The 22,928-nt window shown below is 66.1% G+C and overlaps 1 protein-coding gene across 2 annotated transcripts in view; it reads left to right on the top strand.

The window, feature by feature from the left end:
• LOC140409647 (disintegrin and metalloproteinase domain-containing protein 12-like) overlaps positions 1-22,928 on the top strand; it is a 1,449,600-nt gene that overhangs the window by 755,830 nt on the left and 670,842 nt on the right. The window lies entirely within an intron of this gene.

Genomic DNA, 22,928 nt, shown 5'->3' with positions numbered 1-22,928 from the left:
ACCACCCTCACTCCCACACCACCCTCACCCTCACACCACCCTCACCCGCACACCACCCTCACCCCCACACAACCCTCACCCCCACACCACCCTCACCCTCACACCACCCTCACTCCCACGCCACCCTTTCCCTCACACCACCCTCACTCCCACGCCACCCCCACACCACTCTCACTCCCATACCACGCTCACCCCCACACCACCCTCACCCCCACACCACCCTCACTCCCACACAACCTCCACACCACCCTCACCCCCACACCACCCTCACCCCCACACCACCCTCACCCTCACTCCACCCTCACACCACCCTCACCCTCACACCACCCTCACCCCCATACCACCCTCACACGCACATCACCCTCACACCCACACCACCCTCACCCCCACACCAATCTCACCCCCAAACCACCCTCACACCACCCTCACCCTCACACCACCCTCACTCCCACGCCACCCTCACCCCCACACCACCCTTCACCCCACACCGCCCTCACCCCCACATAACACTCACTCCCACACAACCCTCACCCCCACACCGCCCTCACCCCCACACCACCCTCAGTCCCACACCACCCTCACCCCCACACTACCCTCACTCCCACACCACCCCACACCACCCTCACCCCCACACCACCCTCACCCTCACACCACCCTCACTCCCACACCACCGTCACTCCCACACCACCCCCACACCACCATCACCCTCACACCACCCTCATCCCCACACCACCCTCACCCCCACACCACCCCCACTCGCACGCCACCCCCACATCACCCTCATCCCCACACCACCCTCACCCTCACACCACCCTCACTCCCACGCCACCCTCACTCCCACACCACCCTCACCCCCACACCACCCTCACTCCCACGCCACCCCCGCACCATCATCACCCCCAAACCACCCTCACCCCACACTGCCCTCACCCCGACACAACCCTCACTCCCACACAACCCTCACCCCCACACCGCCCTCACCCCCACACCACCCTCACCCCCACACCACCCTCCATCCCACACCACCCTCACCCCCACACTACCCTCACTCCCACACCACCCTCACCCCACACCACCCTCACTCCCACACCACCCCCACACCACCCAAACCCACACACCACCCTCAACCCCCCACCACCCTCAATCCCACACCACCATCACCCTCACACCACCCTCACTCCAACGCCACCCTCACCCCCACACCACCCTCACTCCCACACCACCCTCACCCTCACACCACCCTCACCCGCACACCACCCTCACCCCCACCAACCCTCACTCCCATACCACCCTCACCCTCACACCACCCTCACTCCCACACCACCCTCACCCTCACGCCACCCTCACCCCCACACCACCGTCACTCCCACACCACCCCCACACCACCATCACCCTCACACCACCCTCACTCCCACACCACCCTCACCCCCACACCACCCTCACACCACCCTCACCCTTACACCACCCTCACCCCCACACCACCCTCACCCCCACACCACCCTCACCCCCATACCACCCTCACCCCCACACCACCCTCACCCCCACACCACACTCACCCCCACACCACCCTCACACCCACACCACCCTCACCCCCACACCACCCCCACACCACCCTCACTCCCACACCACCCCCACACCACCCTCACTCCAACACCACCCTCACTCCCACACAACCCTCACCCCCACACCGCCCTCACCCCCAAACCACCCTCACCCCCACACCACCCTCACTCCCACACCACCATCACCCCCACACCACCCTCACTCCCACACTACCCTCACCCCCACACCCCCCTCACTACCACACCACCCCCACACCACCCACACCCACACACCACCCTCACCCCCACACCACCCTCACTCCCACACCACCCTCACCCTCACACTACCCTCACTCCCACGCCACCCTCACCCCCACACCACCCTCACCCCCACACCACACTCACACCACCCTCACCCTTACACCACCCTCACCCCCCACACCACCCTCACCCCCACACCATCCTCACCCCCACACCACCTCCACACCACACTCACTCCCATACCACCCTCACCCCCACACCAGCCTCACTCCCACACCACCCCCACACCACCATCACCCCCACACCACCCTCACCCCCACACCACCCTCACCCCCACACCACCCTCACTCCCACACCACCCCCACACCACCCTCACTCCAACACCACCCTCACTCCCACACAACCCTCACCCCCACACCGCCCTCACCCCCAAACCGCCCTCATTCCCACACCACCCTCACTCCCACACCACCCTCACACCCACACCACCCTCACCCCCACACCACCCTCACCCCCACACCACCCTCACTACCACACCACCCCTACACCACCCACACACACACACCACCCTCACCCCCACACCACCCTCACTCCCACACCACCCTCACCCTCACCCCCACACCACCCTCACCCCCACACCACCCCCACACCACCCTTACTCCCACACCACCCCCACACCACCCTCACTCCAACACCACCCTCACTCCCACACAACCCTCACCCCCACACCGCCCTCACCCCCAAACCACCCTCACTCCCACACCACCCTCACACCCACACCACCCTCACCCCCACACCACCCTCACCCCCACACCACCCTCACTACCACACCACCCCCACACCACCCACACCCACACACCACCCTCACCCCCACACCACCCTCACTCCCACACCACCCTCACCCCCACACAACCCTCACACAACCCTCACACTTACACCACCCTCACCCCCACACCACCCTCACTCCCTCACCACCCTCACTCCCACACCACCCCCACACCACCCACACCCACACACCACCCTCACCCCCACAACACCCTCACTCCCACACCACCCTCACCCTCACACCACCCTCACTCCCACGCCACCCTCATCCCCACACCACCCTCACTCCCACACCAACCTCACCCTCACACCACCCTCACCCGCACACCACCCTCACCCCCACACAACCCTCAATCCCACACCACCCTCACCCCACACCACCCTCACTCCCACGCCACCCTCACCCCCACACCACCCTCACCCCCACACCACCCTCACCCTGACACCACCCTCACTCCCACGCCACCCTTTCCCTCACACCACCCTCACTCCCACGCCACCCCCACACCACTCTCACTCCCATACCACGCTCACCCCCACACCACCCTCACACCAACCTCACCCTTACACCACCCTCACCCCCACATCACCCTCACCCCCACACCACCCTCACTCCCACACAACCCCCACACCACCCTCACCCCCACACCACCCTCACCCCCACACCACCCTCACCCTCACTCCACCCTCACACCACCCTCACCCTCACACCACCCTCACCCCCATACAACCCTCACACCCACATCACCCTCACACCCACACCACCCTCACACCCACACCACCCTCACCCCCAAACCACCCTCACACCACCCTCACCCTCACACCACCCTCACTCCCACGCCACCCTCACCCCCACACCACCCTCACCCCACACCGCCCTCACCCCCACATAACACTCACTCCCACACAACCCTCACCCCCACACCGCCCTCACCCTCACACAACCCTCAGTCCCACACCACCCTCACCCCCACACTACCCTCACTCCCACACCACACCACCCTCACCCACCACACCACCCTCACTCCCACACCACCCTCACACCCACACCACCCTCACTCCCACGCCACCCCCACACCACCCTCATCCCCGCACCATCATCACCCCCAAACCACCCTCACCCCACACTGCCCTCACCCCCACACAACCCTCACTCCCACACAACCCTCACCCCCACACCGCCCTCAACCCCACACCACCCTCACCCCCACACCACCCTCCATCCCACACCACCCTCACCCCCACACAACCCTCAGCCCCACACCACCCTCACCCCACACCACCCTCACTCCCACACCACCCCCACACCACCCAAACCCACACACCACCCTCAACCCCACACCACCCTCACTCCCACGCCACCCTCACCCCCACACCACCCTCACTCCCACACCACCCCCACACCACCCAAACCCACACACCACCCTCAATCCCACACCACCCTCACTCCCACGCCACCCTCACCCCCACACCACCCTCACTCCCACACCACCCTCACCCTCACACCACCCTCACCCGCACACCACCCTCACCCCCACCAACCCTCACTCCCATACCACCCTCACCCACACACCACCCTCACTCCCACACCACCCTCACCCTCACGCCACCCTCACCCCCACACCACTGTCACTCCCACACCACCCCCACACCACCATCACCCTCACACCACCCTCACTCCCACACCACCCTCACCCCCACACCACCCTCACACCACCCTCACCCTTACACCACCCTCACCCCCACACCACCCTCACCCCCACACCACCCTCACCCCCACACCACCTCCACACCACCCTCACTCCCATACCACCCTCACCCCCACACCACCCTCACTCCCACCCCACCCCCACACCACCCTCACCCCCACACCACCCTCACCCCCACACCACCCTCACCCCCACACCACCCCCACACCACCCTCACTCCCACACCACCCCCACACCACCCTCACTCCAACACCACCCTCACTCCCACACAACCCTCACCCCCACACCGCCCTCACCCCCAAACCACCCTCACCCCCACACCACCCTCACTCCCACACCACCCTCACCCCCACACCACCCTCACTCCCACACCACCCTCACCCCCACACCACCCTCACTACCACACCAACCCCACACCACCCACACCCACACACCACCCTCACCCCCACACCACCCTCACTCCCACACCACCTTCACCCTCACACTACTCTCACTCCCATGCCACCCTCACCCCCACACCACCCTCACTCCCACACCACCCTCACCCTCACACCACCCTCACCCGCACACCACCCTCACCCCCACACAACCCTCACTCCCATGCCACCCTCACCCTCACACCACCCTCGCTCCCACACCACCCTCACCCTCACGCCACCCTCACCCCCAAACCACCGTCACTCCCACACCACACCCACACCACCCTCACCCTCACACCACCCTCACTCCCACACCACCCTCACCCCCACACCACACTCACACCACCCTCACTCCCACACCACCCTCACCCCCACACAACCCTCACACAAACCTCACACTTACACCACCCTCACCCCCACACCACCCTCACTCCCTCACCACCCTCACTCCCACACCACCCTCACACCACCCACACCCACACACCACCCTCACCCCCACACCACCTTCACTCCCACACCACCCTCACCCTCACACCACCCTCACTCCCACACCACCCTCACCCTCACACCACCCTAACCCGCACACAACCCTCACCCCCACACAACCCTCAATCCCACACCACCCTCACCCCACACCACCCTCACTCCCACGCCACCCTCACCCCCACACCACCCTCACCCCCACCCTCACCCCCACACCACCCTCACTCCCACACCACCCTCACTCCCACACCACCCTCACACCACCCACACCCACACACCACCCTCACCCCCACACCACCTTCACTCCCACACCACCCTCACCCTCACACCACCCTCACTCCCACACCACCCTCACACCCACACCACCCTCACCCCCACACCACCCTCACCCCCACACCACCCTCACTACCACACCACCCCCACACCACCCACACCCACACACCACCCTCACCCCCACACCACCCTCACTCCCACACCACCCTCACCCCCACACAACCCTCACACAACCCTCACACTTACACCACCCTCACCCCCACACCACCCTCACTCCCTCACCACCCTCACTCCCACACCACCCCCACACCACCCACACCCACACACCACCCTCACCCCCACAACACCCTCACTCCCACACCACCCTCACCCTCACACCACCCTCACTCCCACGCCACCCTCATCCCCACACCACCCTCACTCCCACACCAACCTCACCCTCACACCACCCTCACCCGCACACCACCCTCACCCCCACACAACCCTCAATCCCACACCACCCTCACCCCACACCACCCTCACTCCCACGCCACCCTCACCCCCACACCACCCTCACCCCCACACCACCCTCACCCTGACACCACCCTCACTCCCACGCCACCCTTTCCCTCACACCACCCTCACTCCCACGCCACCCCCACACCACTCTCACTCCCATACCACGCTCACCCCCACACCACCCTCACACCAACCTCACCCTTACACCACCCTCACCCCCACATCACCCTCACCCCCACACCACCCTCACTCCCACACAACCCCCACACCACCCTCACCCCCCACACCACCCTCACCCCCACACCACCCTCACCCTCACTCCACCCTCACACCACCCTCACCCTCACACCACCCTCACCCCCATACCACCCTCACACCCACATCACCCTCACACCCACACCACCCTCACACCCACACCACCCTCACCCCCAAACCACCCTCACACCACCCTCACCCTCACACCACCCTCACTCCCACGCCACCCTCACCCCCACACCACCCTCACCCCACACCGCCCTCACCCCCACATAACACTCACTCCCACACAACCCTCACCCCCACACCGCCCTCACCCTCACACAACCCTCAGTCCCACACCACCCTCACCCCCACACTACCCTCACTCCCACACCACACCGCCCTCACCCCCACACCACCCTCACTCCCACACCACCCTCACACCCACACCACCCTCACTCCCACGTCACCCCCCACACCACCCTCATCCCCGCACCATCATCACCCCCAAACCACCCTCACCCCACACTGCCCTCACCCCCACACAACCCTCACTCCCACACAACCCTCACCCCCACACCGCCCTCAACCCCACACCACCCTCACCCCCACACCACCCTCCATTCCACACCACCCTCATCCCCACACAACCCTCAGCCCCACACCACCCTCACCCCACACCACCCTCACTCCCACCACCACCCCCACACCACCCAAACCCACACACCACCCTCAACCCCACACCACCCTCACTCCCACGCCACCCTCACCCCCACACCACCCTCACTCCCACACCACCCCCACACCACCCAAACCCACACACCACCCTCAATCCCACACCACCCTCACTCCCACGCCACCCTCACCCCCACACCACCCTCACTCCCACACCACCCTCACCCTCACACCACCCTCACCCGCACACCACCCTCACTCCCACACCACCCTCACCCTCACGCCACCCTCACCCCCACACCACTGTCACTCCCACACCACCCCCACACCACCATCACCCTCACACCACCCTCACTCCCACACCACCCTCACCCCCACACCACCCTCACACCACCCTCACCCTTACACCACCCTCACCCCCACACCACCCTCACCCCCACACCACCCTCACCCCCACACCACCTCCACACCACCCTCACTCCCATACCACCCTCACCCCCACACCACCCTCACTCCCACCCCACCCCCACACCACCCTCACCCCCACACCACCCTCACCCCCCACACCACCCTCACCCCCACACCACCCCCACACCACCCTCACTCCCACACCACCCCCACACCACCCTCACTCCAACACCACCCTCACTCCCACACAACCCTCACCCCCACACCGCCCTCACCCCCAAACCACCCTCACCCCCACACCACCCTCACTCCCACACCACCCTCACCCCCACACCACCCTCACTCCCACACCACCCTCACCCCCACACCACCCTCACTACCACACCAACCCCACACCACCCACACCCACACACCACCCTCACCCCCACACCACCCTCACTCCCACACCACCTTCACCCTCACACTACTCTCACTCCCATGCCACCCTCACCCCCACACCACCCTCACTCCCACACCACCCTCACCCCTCACACCACCCTCACCCGCACACCACCCTCACCCCCACACAACCCTCACTCCCATGCCACCCTCACCCTCACACCACCCTCGCTCCCACACCACCCTCACCCTCACGCCACCCTCACCCCCAAACCACCGTCACTCCCACACCACACCCACACCACCCTCACCCTCACACCACCCTCACTCCCACACCACCCTCACCCCCACACCACACTCACACCACCCTCACTCCCACACCACCCTCACCCCCACACAACCCTCACACAAACCTCACACTTACACCACCCTCACCCCCACACCACCCTCACTCCCTCACCACCCTCACTCCCACACCACCCTCACACCACCCACACCCACACACCACCCTCACCCCCACACCACCTTCACTCCCACACCACCCTCACCCTCACACCACCCTCACTCCCACACCACCCTCACCCTCACACCACCCTCACCCGCACACAACCCTCACCCCCACACAACCCTCAATCCCACACCACCCTCACCCCACACCACCCTCACTCCCACGCCACCCTCACCCCCACACCACCCTCACCCCCACCCTCACCCCCACACCACCCTCACTCCCACGCCACCCCCACACCACTCTCACTCCCATACCACGCTCACCCCCACACCACCCTCACCCCCACACCACCCTCACTCCCACACAACCCCCACACCACCCTCACCCCCACACCACCCTCACCCCCACACCACCCTCACCCTCACTCCACCCTCACACCACCCTCACCCTCACACCACCCTCACCCCCATACCACCCTCACTCCCACACCACCCTCACCCCCACACAACCCTCACACAAACCTCACACTTACACCACCCTCACCCCCACACCACCCTCACTCCCTCACCACCCTCACTCCCACACCACCCTCACACCACCCACACCCACACACCACCCTCACCCCCACACCACCTTCACTCCCACACCACCCTCACCCTCACACCACCCTCACTCCCACACCACCCTCACCCTCACACCACCCTAACCCGCACACAACCCTCACCCCCACACAACCCTCAATCCCACACCACCCTCACCCCACACCACCCTCACTCCCACGCCACCCTCACCCCCACACCACCCTCACCCCCACCCTCACCCCCACACCACCCTCACTCCCACACCACCCTCACTCCCACACCACCCTCACACCACCCACACCCACACACCACCCTCACCCCCACACCACCTTCACTCCCACACCACCCTCACCCTCACACCACCCTCACTCCCACACCACCCTCACACCCACACCACCCTCACCCCCACACCACCCTCACCCCCACACCACCCTCACTACCACACCACCCCCACACCACCCACACCCACACACCACCCTCACCCCCACACCACCCTCACTCCCACACCACCCTCACCCCCACACAACCCTCACACAACCCTCACACTTACACCACCCTCACCCCCACACCACCCTCACTCCCTCACCACCCTCACTCCCACACCACCCCCACACCACCCACACCCACACACCACCCTCACCCCCACAACACCCTCACTCCCACACCACCCTCACCCTCACACCACCCTCACTCCCACGCCACCCTCATCCCCACACCACCCTCACTCCCACACCAACCTCACCCTCACACCACCCTCACCCGCACACCACCCTCACCCCCACACAACCCTCAATCCCACACCACCCTCACCCCACACCACCCTCACTCCCACGCCACCCTCACCCCCACACCACCCTCACCCCCACACCACCCTCACCCTGACACCACCCTCACTCCCACGCCACCCTTTCCCTCACACCACCCTCACTCCCACGCCACCCCCACACCACTCTCACTCCCATACCACGCTCACCCCCACACCACCCTCACACCAACCTCACCCTTACACCACCCTCACCCCCACATCACCCTCACCCCCACACCACCCTCACTCCCACACAACCCCCACACCACCCTCACCCCCACACCACCCTCACCCCCACACCACCCTCACCCTCACTCCACCCTCACACCACCCTCACCCTCACACCACCCTCACCCCCATACCACCCTCACACCCACATCACCCTCACACCCACACCACCCTCACACCCACACCACCCTCACCCCCAAACCACCCTCACACCACCCTCACCCTCACACCACCCTCACTCCCACGCCACCCTCACCCCCACACCACCCTCACCCCACACCGCCCTCACCCCCACATAACACTCACTCCCACACAACCCTCACCCCCACACCGCCCTCACCCTCACACAACCCTCAGTCCCACACCACCCTCACCCCCACACTACCCTCACTCCCACACCACACCGCCCTCACCCCCACACCACCCTCACTCCCACACCACCCTCACACCCACACCACCCTCACTCCCACGCCACCCCCACACCACCCTCATCCCCGCACCATCATCACCCCCAAACCACCCTCACCCCACACTGCCCTCACCCCCACACAACCCTCACTCCCACACAACCCTCACCCCCACACCGCCCTCAACCCCACACCACCCTCACCCCCACACCACCCTCCATTCCACACCACCCTCATCCCCACACAACCCTCAGCCCCACACCACCCTCACCCCACACCACCCTCACTCCCACACCACCCCCACACCACCCAAACCCACACACCACCCTCAACCCCACACCACCCTCACTCCCACGCCACCCTCACCCCCACACCACCCTCACTCCCACACCACCCCCACACCACCCAAACCCACACACCACCCTCAATCCCACACCACCCTCACTCCCACGCCACCCTCACCCCCACACCACCCTCACTCCCACACCACCCTCACCCTCACACCACCCTCACCCGCACACCACCCTCACCCCCACCAACCCTCACTCCCATACCACCCTCACCCACACACCACCCTCACTCCCACACCACCCTCACCCTCACGCCACCCTCACCCCCACACCACTGTCACTCCCACACCACCCCCACACCACCATCACCCTCACACCACCCTCACTCCCACACCACCCTCACCCCCACACCACCCTCACACCACCCTCACCCTTACACCACCCTCACCCCCACACCACCCTCACCCCCACACCACCCTCACCCCCACACCACCTCCACACCACCCTCACTCCCATACCACCCTCACCCCCACACCACCCTCACTCCCACCCCACCCCCACACCACCCTCACCCCCACACCACCCTCACCCCCACACCACCCTCACCCCCACACCACCCCCACACCACCCTCACTCCCACACCACCCCCACACCACCCTCACTCCAACACCACCCTCACTCCCACACAACCCTCACCCCCACACCGCCCTCACCCCCAAACCACCCTCACCCCCACACCACCCTCACTCCCACACCACCCTCACCCCCACACCACCCTCACTCCCACACCACCCTCACCCCCACACCACCCTCACTACCACACCAACCCCACACCACCCACACCCACACACCACCCTCACCCCCACACCACCCTCACTCCCACACCACCTTCACCCTCACACTACTCTCACTCCCATGCCACCCTCACCCCCACACCACCCTCACTCCCACACCACCCTCACCCTCACACCACCCTCACCCGCACACCACCCTCACCCCCACACAACCCTCACTCCCATGCCACCCTCACCCTCACACCACCCTCGCTCCCACACCACCCTCACCCTCACGCCACCCTCACCCCCAAACCACCGTCACTCCCACACCACACCCACACCACCCTCACCCTCACACCACCCTCACTCCCACACCACCCTCACCCCCACACCACACTCACACCACCCTCACTCCCACACCACCCTCACCCCCACACAACCCTCACACAAACCTCACACTTACACCACCCTCACCCCCACACCACCCTCACTCCCTCACCACCCTCACTCCCACACCACCCTCACACCACCCACACCCACACACCACCCTCACCCCCACACCACCTTCACTCCCACACCACCCTCACCCTCACACCACCCTCACTCCCACACCACCCTCACCCTCACACCACCCTCACCCGCACACAACCCTCACCCCCACACAACCCTCAATCCCACACCACCCTCACCCCACACCACCCTCACTCCCACGCCACCCTCACCCCCACACCACCCTCACCCCCACCCTCACCCCCACACCACCCTCACTCCCACGCCACCCCCACACCACTCTCACTCCCATACCACGCTCACCCCCACACCACCCTCACCCCCACACCACCCTCACTCCCACACAACCCCCACACCACCCTCACCCCCACACCACCCTCACCCCCACACCACCCTCACCCTCACTCCACCCTCACACCACCCTCACCCTCACACCACCCTCACCCCCATACCACCCTCACACCCACATCACCCTCACACCCACACCACCCTCACCCCCACACCACCCTCACCCCCAAACCACCCTCACACGACCCTCACCCTCACACCACCCTCACTCCCACGCCACCCTCACCCCCACACCACCCTCACCCCACACCACCCTCACCCCCACCAACCCTCACTCCCATACCACCCTCACCCACACACCACCCTCACTCCCACACCACCCTCACCCTCACGCCACCCTCACCCCCACACCACTGTCACTCCCACACCACCCCCACACCACCATCACCCTCACACCACCCTCACTCCCACACCACCCTCACCCCCACACCACCCTCACACCACCCTCACCCTTACACCACCCTCACCCCCACACCACCCTCACCCCCACACCACCCTCACCCCCACACCACCTCCACACCACCCTCACTCCCATACCACCCTCACCCCCACACCACCCCCACACCACCCTCACCCCCACACCACCCTCACCCCCACACCACCCTCACCCCCACACCACCCCCACACCACCCTCACTCCCACACCACCCCCACACCACCCTCACTCCAACACCACCCTCACTCCCACACAACCCTCACCCCCACACCGCCCTCACCCCCAAACCACCCTCACCCCCACACCACCCTCACTCCCACACCACCCTCACCCCCACACCACCCTCACTCCCACACCACCCTCACCCCCACACCACCCTCACTACCACACCAACCCCACACCACCCACACCCACACACCACCCTCACCCCCACACCACCCTCACTCCCACACCACCTTCACCCTCACACTACTCTCACTCCCATGCCACCCTCACCCCCACACCACCCTCACTCCCACACCACCCTCACCCTCACACCACCCTCACCCGCACACCACCCTCACCCCCACACAACCCTCACTCCCATGCCACCCTCACCCTCACACCACCCTCGCTCCCACACCACCCTCACCCTCACGCCACCCTCACCCCCAAACCACCGTCACTCCCACACCACACCCACACCACCCTCACCCTCACACCACCCTCACTCCCACACCACCCTCACCCCCACACCACACTCACACCACCCTCACTCCCACACCACCCTCACCCCCACACAACCCTCACACAAACCTCACACTTACACCACCCTCACCCCCACACCACCCTCACTCCCTCACCACCCTCACTCCCACACCACCCTCACACCACCCACACCCACACACCACCCTCACCCCCACACCACCTTCACTCCCACACCACCCTCACCCTCACACCACCCTCACTCCCACACCACCCTCACCCTCACACCACCCTCACCCGCACACAACCCTCACCCCACACAACCCTCAATCCCACACCACCCTCACCCCACACCACCCTCACTCCCACGCCACCCTCACCCCCACACCACCCTCACCCCCACCCTCACCCCCACACCACCCTCACTCCCACGCCACCCCCACACCACTCTCACTCCCATACCACGCTCACCCCCACACCACCCTCAACCCCACACCACCCTCACTCCCACACAACCCCCACACCACCCTCACCCCCACACCACCCTCACCCCCACACCACCCTCACCCTCACTCCACCCTCACACCACCCTCACCCTCACACCACCCTCACCCCCATACCACCCTCACACCCACATCACCCTCACACCCACACAACCCTCACCCCCACACCACCCTCACCCCCAAACCACCCTCACACGACCCTCACCCTCACACCACCCTCACTCCCACGCCACCCTCACCCCCACACCACCCTCACCCCACACCGCCCTCACCCCCACATAACACTCACTCCCACACAACCCTCACCCCCACACCGCCCTCACCCTCACACCACCCTCAGTCCCACACCACCCTCACCCCCACACTACCCTCACTCCCACACCACCCCACACCACCCTCACTCCCACACCACCCTCACCCTCACACCACCCTCACTCCCACACCACCCTCGCCCCCACACCACCCTCACCCTCACAACACCCTCACTCCCACACCACCCTCACCCCCACACCACCCTCACTCCCACGCCACCCCCGCACCATCATCACCCCCAAACCACCCTCACTCCACACTGCCCTCACCACTAACACAACCCTCACTCCCACACAACCCTCAACCCCACACCGCCCTCACCCCCACACCACCCTCACCCCACACCACCCTCCATCCCACACCACCCTCACACTACCCTCACTCCCACACCACCCTCACCCCACACCATCCTCACCCCACACCACCCTCCATGCCACACCACCCTCACCCCCACACTACCCTCACTCCCACACCTCCCTCACCCCACACCACCCTCACTCCCACACCACCTCCACACCACCCCCTCCCACACACCACCCTCACCCCCACACCACCCTTACTCCAACGCCACCCTCACCCCCACCCAACCCTCACCCCCACACCGCCCTCACCCCCACACCACCCTCACCCGCACACCACCCTCACCCCCACACAACCCTCACTCCCATACCACCCTCACCCTCACACCACCCTCACTCCCACACCACCCTCACCCCACACCACCCTCACTCCCACACCACCCCCACACCACCCACACCCTCACACCACCCTCACCCTCAAACCACCCTCACTGCCACGCCACCCTCACCCCCACACCACCCTCACTCCAATACCACCCTCACTCCCACGCCACCCTCACTCCCACACCACCCTCACCCCCACACCACCCTCACACCAACCTCACCCTTACACAACCCTCACCCCCACATCACCCTCACCCCCACACCACACTCACCCCCACACCACCCCCACACCACCCTCACTCCCATACCACCCTCACCCCCACACCACCCTCACTCCCACACCACCCCCACACCACCCTCACCCCCACACCACCCTCCCCCCCACACCACCCTCAACCCCACACCACCCCCACACCGCCCTCACCCCCACACCACCCTCACCCGCACACCACCCTCACCCCCACACAACCCTCACTCCCATACCACCCTCACCCTCACACCACCCTCACTCCCACACCACCCTCACCCCACACCACCCTCACTCCCACGCCACCCTCACCCCCACACCACCCTCACCCCCACACCACCCTCACCCTCACACCACCCTCACTCCCACGCCACCCTTTCCCTCACACCACCCTCACTCCCACGCCACCCCCACACCACTCTCACTCCCATACCACGCTCACCCCCACACCACCCTCACACCAACCTCACCCTTACACCACCCTCACCCCCACATCACCCTCACCCCCACACCACCCTCACTCCCACACAACCCCCACACCACTCTCACCCCCACACCACCCTCACCCCCACACCACCCTCACCCTCACTCCACCCTCACACCACCCTCACCCTCACACCACCCTCACCCCCATACCACCCTCACACCCACATCACCCTCACACCCACACCACCCTCACACCCACACCACCCTCACCCCCAAACCACCCTCACACCACCCTCACCCTCACACCACCCTCACTCCCACGCCACCCTCACCCCCACACCACCCTCACCCCACACCGCCCTCACCCCCACATAACACTCACTCCCACACAACCCTCACCCCCACACCGCCCTCACCCTCACACAACCCTCAGTCCCACACCACCCTCACCCCCACACTACCCTCACTCCCACACCACACCACCCTCACCCCCACACCACCCTCACTCCCACACCACCCTCACCCCCACACCACCCTCACTCCCACGCCACCCCCACACCACCCTCATCCCCGCACCATCATCACCCCCAAACCACCCTCACCCCACACTGCCCTCACCCCCACACAACCCTCACTCCCACACAACCCTCACCCCCACACCGCCCTCAACCCCACACCACCCTCACCCCCACACCACCCTCCATCCCACACCACCCTCACCCCCACACAACCCTCAGCCCCACACCACCCTCACCCCACACCACCCTCACTCCCACACCACCCCCACACCACCCAAACCCACACACCACCCTCAACCCCACACCACCCTCACTCCCACGCCACCCTCACCCCCACACCACCCTCACTCCCACACCACCCCCACACCACCCAAACCCACACACCACCCTCAATCCCACACCACCCTCACTCCCACGCCACCCTCACCCCCACACCACCCTCACTCCCACACCACCCTCACCCTCACACCACCCTCACCCGCACACCACCCTCACCCCCACCAACCCTCACTCCCATACCACCCTCACCCACACACCACCCTCACTCCCACACCACCCTCACCCTCACGCCACCCTCACCCCCACACCACTGTCACTCCCACACCACCCCCACACCACCATCACCCTCACACCACCCTCACTCCCACACCACCCTCACCCCCACACCACCCTCACACCACCCTCACCCTTACACCACCCTCACCCCCACACCACCCTCACCCCCACACCACCCTCACCCCCACACCACCTCCACACCACCCTCACTCCCATACCACCCTCACCCCCACACCACCCTCACTCCCACCCCACCCCCACACCACCCTCACCCCCACACCACCCTCACCCCCACACCACCCTCACCCCCACACCACCCCCACACCACCCTCACTCCCACACCACCCCCACACCACCCTCACTCCAACACCACCCTCACTCCCACACAACCCTCACCCCCACACCGCCCTCACCCCCAAACCACCCTCACCCCCACACCACCCTCACTCCCACACCACCCTCACCCCCACACCACCCTCACTCCCACACCACCCTCACCCCCACACCACCCTCACTACCACACCAACCCCACACCACCCACACCCACACACCACCCTCACCCCCACACCACCCTCACTCCCACACCACCTTCACCCTCACACTACTCTCACTCCCATGCCACCCTCACCCCTTCACCACCCTCACTCCCACACCACCCTCACCCTCACACCACCCTCACCCGCACACCACCCTCACCCCCACACAACCCTCACTCCCATGCCACCCTCACCCTCACACCACCCTCGCTCCCACACCACCCTCACCCTCACGCCACCCTCACCCCCAAACCACCGTCACTCCCACACCACACCCACACCACCCTCACCCTCACACCACCCTCACTCCCACACCACCCTCACCCCCACACCACACTCACACCACCCTCACTCCCACACCACCCTCACCCCCACACAACCCTCACACAAACCTCACACTTACACCACCCTCACCCCCACACCACCCTCACTCCCTCACCACCCTCACTCCCACACCACCCTCACACCACCCACACCCACACACCACCCTCACCCCCACACCACCTTCACTCCCACACCACCCTCACCCTCACACCACCCTCACTCCCACACCACCCTCACCCTCACACCACCCTCACCCGCACACCACCCTCACCCCCACACAACCCTCAATCCCACACCACCCTCACCCCACACCACCCTCACTCCCACGCCACCCTCACCCCCACACCACCCTCACCCCCACCCTCACCCCCACACCACCCTCACTCCCACGCCACCCCCACACCACTCTCACTCCCATACCACGCTCACCCCCACACCACCCTCACCCCCACACCACCCTCACTCCCACACAACTCCCACACCACCCTCACCCCCACACCACCCTCACCCCCACACCACCCTCACCCTCACTCCACCCTCACACCACCCTCACCCTCACACCACCCTCACCCCCATACCACCCTCACACCCACATCACCCTCACACCCACACAACCCTCACCCCCACACCACCCTCACCCCCAAACCACCCTCACACGACCCTCACCCTCACACCACCCTCACTCCCATGCCACCCTCACCCCCACACCACCCTCACCCCACACCGCCCTCACCCCCACATAACACTCACTCCCACACAACCCTCACCCCCACACCGCCCTCACCCTCACACCACCCTCAGTCCCACACCACCCTCACCCCCACACTACCCTCACTCCCACACCACCCCACACCACCCTCACCCCCACACCACCCTCACCCTCACACCACCCTCACTCCCGCACCACCCTCGCCCCCACACCACCCTCACCCTCACAACACCCTCACTCCCACACCACCCTCACCCCCACACCACCCTCACTCCCACGCCACCACCGCACCTTCATCACCCCCAAACCACCCTCACTCCACACTGCCCTCACCCCCACACAACCCTCACTCCCACACAACCCTCACCCCCACACCGCCCTCACCCCCACACCACCCTCACCCCACACCACCCTCCATCCCACACCACCCTCACACTACCCTCACTCCCACACCACCCTCACCCCACACCACCCTCACCCCACACCACCCTCCATGCCACACCACCCTCACCCCCACACTACCCTCACTCCCACACCTCCCTCACCCCACACCACCCTCCCTCCCACACCACCTCCACACCACCCCCTCCCACACACCACCCTCACCCCCACACCACCCTTACTCCAACGCCACCCTCACCCCCACACAACCCTCACCCCCACACCGCCCTCACCCCCACACCACCCTCACCCGCACACCACCCTCACCCCCACACAACCCTAACTCCCATACCACCCTCACCCTCACACCACCCTCACTCCCACACCACCCTCACCCCACACCACCCTCACTCCCACACCACCCCCACACCACCCACACCCTCACACCACCCTCACCCTCAAACCACCCTCACTGCCACGCCACCCTCACCCCCACACCACCCTCACTCCAATACCACCCTCACTCCCACGCCACCCTCACTCCCACACCACCCTCACCCCCACACCACCCTCACACCAACCTCACCCTTACACCACCCTCACCCCCACATCACCCTCACCCCCACACCACACTCACCCCCACACCACCCCCACACCACCCTCACTCCCATACCACCCTCACCCCCACACCACCCTCACTCCCACACCACCCCCACACCACCCTCACCCCCACACCACCCTCCCCCCACACCACCCTCAACCCCACACCACCCCCACACCACCCTCACTCCCATACCACCCTCACCCCCACACCACCCTCACTCCCACACCACCCCCACACCACCCTCACTCCAACACCACCCTCATTCACACACCACCCTCACTCCCACACCACCCTCACCCCCACACCACCCTCACTCCCACACCTCCCTCACCCTCACACCGCCCTCACCCCCACACCACCCTCACCCCCACACCACCCTCACCCCACACCACCCTCACTCCCACACCACCCTCACCCCCACACCACCCTCACTCCCACACCACCCTCACCCCCACACCACCCTCACCCCCACACAACCCTCAGCCCCACACCACCCCCACACCACCCTCACTCCCATACCACCCTCACCCCCACACCACCCTCACCCCCACATCACCCCCAGACCACCCTCACCCGCACACCACCCTCACCCCCACACCAACCTCACCCCCACACCGCCCTCACCCCCACACCACCCTCACCCCACACCACCCTCACTCCCACACCACCCTCACCCCCACACCACCCTCACTCCCACACCACCCTCACCCCCACACCACCCTCACCCCACACAACCCTCAGCCCCACACCACCCCCACACCACCCTCACTCCCATACCACCCTCACCCCCACACCACCCTCACCCCCACACCACCCTCACTCCCTCACCACCCTCACCCTCACACCACCCTCACCCCCACACCACACTCACTCCCACACCACCCTCACCCTCACACCACCCTCACCCCCACACCACCCTCACTCCCATGCCACCCTCACTCCCACACCACCCTCACTCCCACACCACCCTCACCCTCATGCCACCCTCACCACCTCACCACCCTCACTCCCACACCACCCCCACACAACCCACACATCACCCTCACTCCCACACCACCCTCACCCCCACACCACCCTCACACCACCCTCACCCTCAGACCACTCTCACCCCCACACCACCCCCATATCATCCTCACTCCCACACCAACCCCACCCTATCCTCACTCCCACACCACCCTCACCCCCACACCACCCTCACTCCCACACCACCCTCACCCCCACACCACGCTCACCCCCACACCACGCTCACCCCCACACAACCCTCAGCCCCACACCACCCCACACCACCCTCACTCCCATACCACCCTCACCCCCACACCACCCTCACCCCCACACCACCCTCACCCCCACACCGCCCTCACCCCCACACCACCCTCACCCCCACACCACCCTCACTCCCACACCACCCTCACCCCCACACCACCCTCACTCCCACACCACCCTCACCCTCACACCACCCTCACCCCTAAGCCACCCTCACTCCAACACCACCCTCACCCCCACACCCCACTCACTCACACACCACCCTCACCCCCACACTGCCCTCACTCCCACACCACCCTCACCCCCACACCGCCCTCACCCCCACACCACCCTCACTCCCACACCACACCCACTCCACCCTCACTCCCACACCACACTCACTCCCACACCACCCTCACTCGCACACCACCCTCACCCCCACACCGCCCTCACCCCCACACCACCCTCACCTCCCCCACCCTCACCCCCACACCGCCCTCACCCCCACACCACACTCACCTCCCCCACCCTCACACCGCCGTCACCCCCATACCACACTCACCCCACCCTCACTCCCACACCACCCTCACCTCCCCTCCACCCTCACCCCCACACTACCCTCCCCCACACAACCCTCACCCCCACACCACCCCCACACCACCCTCACTCCCACACCACCCCCACTGCCACACCAACCCCACACCACCCTCACCCCCACACCGCTATCACCCCCACACCACCCTCACCCCCACACCACCCTCACCCCCACACCAGCCCCACTCCCACACCACCCACACTCCCACACCACCTCCACACTACTCTCCCCCACACCACCCTCACCCCCACACCACCCCCACACCACCCTCACTCCTACACCACCCCCACTGCCACACCACCCCCACACCACCCTCCCCCCACACCACCCTCACCCCCACAGCATCCTCACCCCCACACCGCTCTCACCCCCACACCACCCTCACCCCCACACCACCCTCACCCCCACACCACCCATACTCCCATACCACCCCCACTCCCACACCACCCCCACATCATGCTCACCCCCACACCACCCTCACCCCCACACCACCCCCACACTACCCTCCCGCACACCACCCTCACCCCCACACCACCCCCACACCACCCTCACTCCCACTGCCACACCACCCCCACACCACCCTCACCCCACAGCACCCTCACCCCCACAGCACCCTCACCCCCACACCGCCCTCGCCCCCACACCGCCCTCACTCCCACACCACACTCACTCACACACCACCCTCACTCACACACCACCCTCACTCCCACACCACCCTCACCCTCACACCACCCTCACCCCACACCACCCTCACCCCCACACCACCCTCACCCCCACACCACCCTCACCCCCTCACCGCCCTCAACCCCTCACCGCCCTCAACCCCACACTACCCTCACCCCCACACCGCCCTCACACCCACACCACCCTCACTCCAACACCACCCTTACCCGCACACCACCCTCACCCCCACACCACCCTCACTCCCACACCACCCCCACACCACCCTCACCCCCACACCACCCTCACACCGCCCTCACCCCCACGCCACCCTCACTCCCACACCACCCTCACCCTCACACCGCCGTCACCCCCACAACACCCTCACCCCCACACCACACTCACTCACACACCACCCTCACCTCCCCTCCACCCTAACCTCCACACCACCCTCACCTCCACCCCACGCCCTCCCCCACCCCCACACCACCCTCACCTCCCCCACCCTCACCCCCACCTCCACACCACCCTCACCTCCCACCACCCTCACCCCCGCACCACCCTCACCTCCCGCTCACCCTCACTCCCACACCACCCTCACCCTCACTCCCACACCACCCTCACCCCCACACCACCCTCCCCCCACACCACCCTCACCCCCACACCACCCTCACCCCCGCACCACCCTCACCCCCGCACCACCCTCACCCCCGCACCATCCTCACCCCCGCACCACCCTCACCCCCGCACCACCCTCACCCCCGCACCACCCTCACCCTCACACCACCCTCACTCCCATGCCACTCTCACCCTCACACCACCCTCACTCCCATGCCACCCTCACCCACACACCACCCTCACTCCCACACCACCCTCACTCCCACACCACCCTCACTCCGATACCACCCTCACCCCCACACCACCCTCACTCCCATGCCACCCTCACCCCCGCACCACCCTCACTCCCACACCACCCTCACCCTAACTGCGCCCTCACCCCCACATCACCCTCACCCTCACACAACCCTCACCCTAACATCAGCCCCACACCACCCTCACTCCCACACCACACTCACTCCCACACCACCCTCAGCCCCACACCATCTTCACCCTCACACCGCCCTCACTCCCACACCACCCCCACTCCCACACCACCCTCACCCCCACACCACCCTCACTCCCACACCACCCTCACCCTCACACCACCCTCACTCCCACGCCACCCTCATCCCCACACCACCCTCACTCCCACACCACCCTCACCCTCACACCACCCTCACCCGCACACCACCCTCACCCCCACACAACCCTCAATCCCACACCACCCTCACCCCACACCACCCTCACTCCCACGCCACCCTCACCCCCACACCACCCTCACCCCCACACCACCATCACCCTCACACCACCC

Source organism: Scyliorhinus torazame, chromosome 3, assembly GCF_047496885.1.
Source record: "Scyliorhinus torazame isolate Kashiwa2021f chromosome 3, sScyTor2.1, whole genome shotgun sequence".
Lineage (NCBI taxonomy): Eukaryota > Metazoa > Chordata > Chondrichthyes > Carcharhiniformes > Scyliorhinidae > Scyliorhinus > Scyliorhinus torazame.
This window is presented reverse-complemented; position numbering and strand designations above follow the sequence as displayed.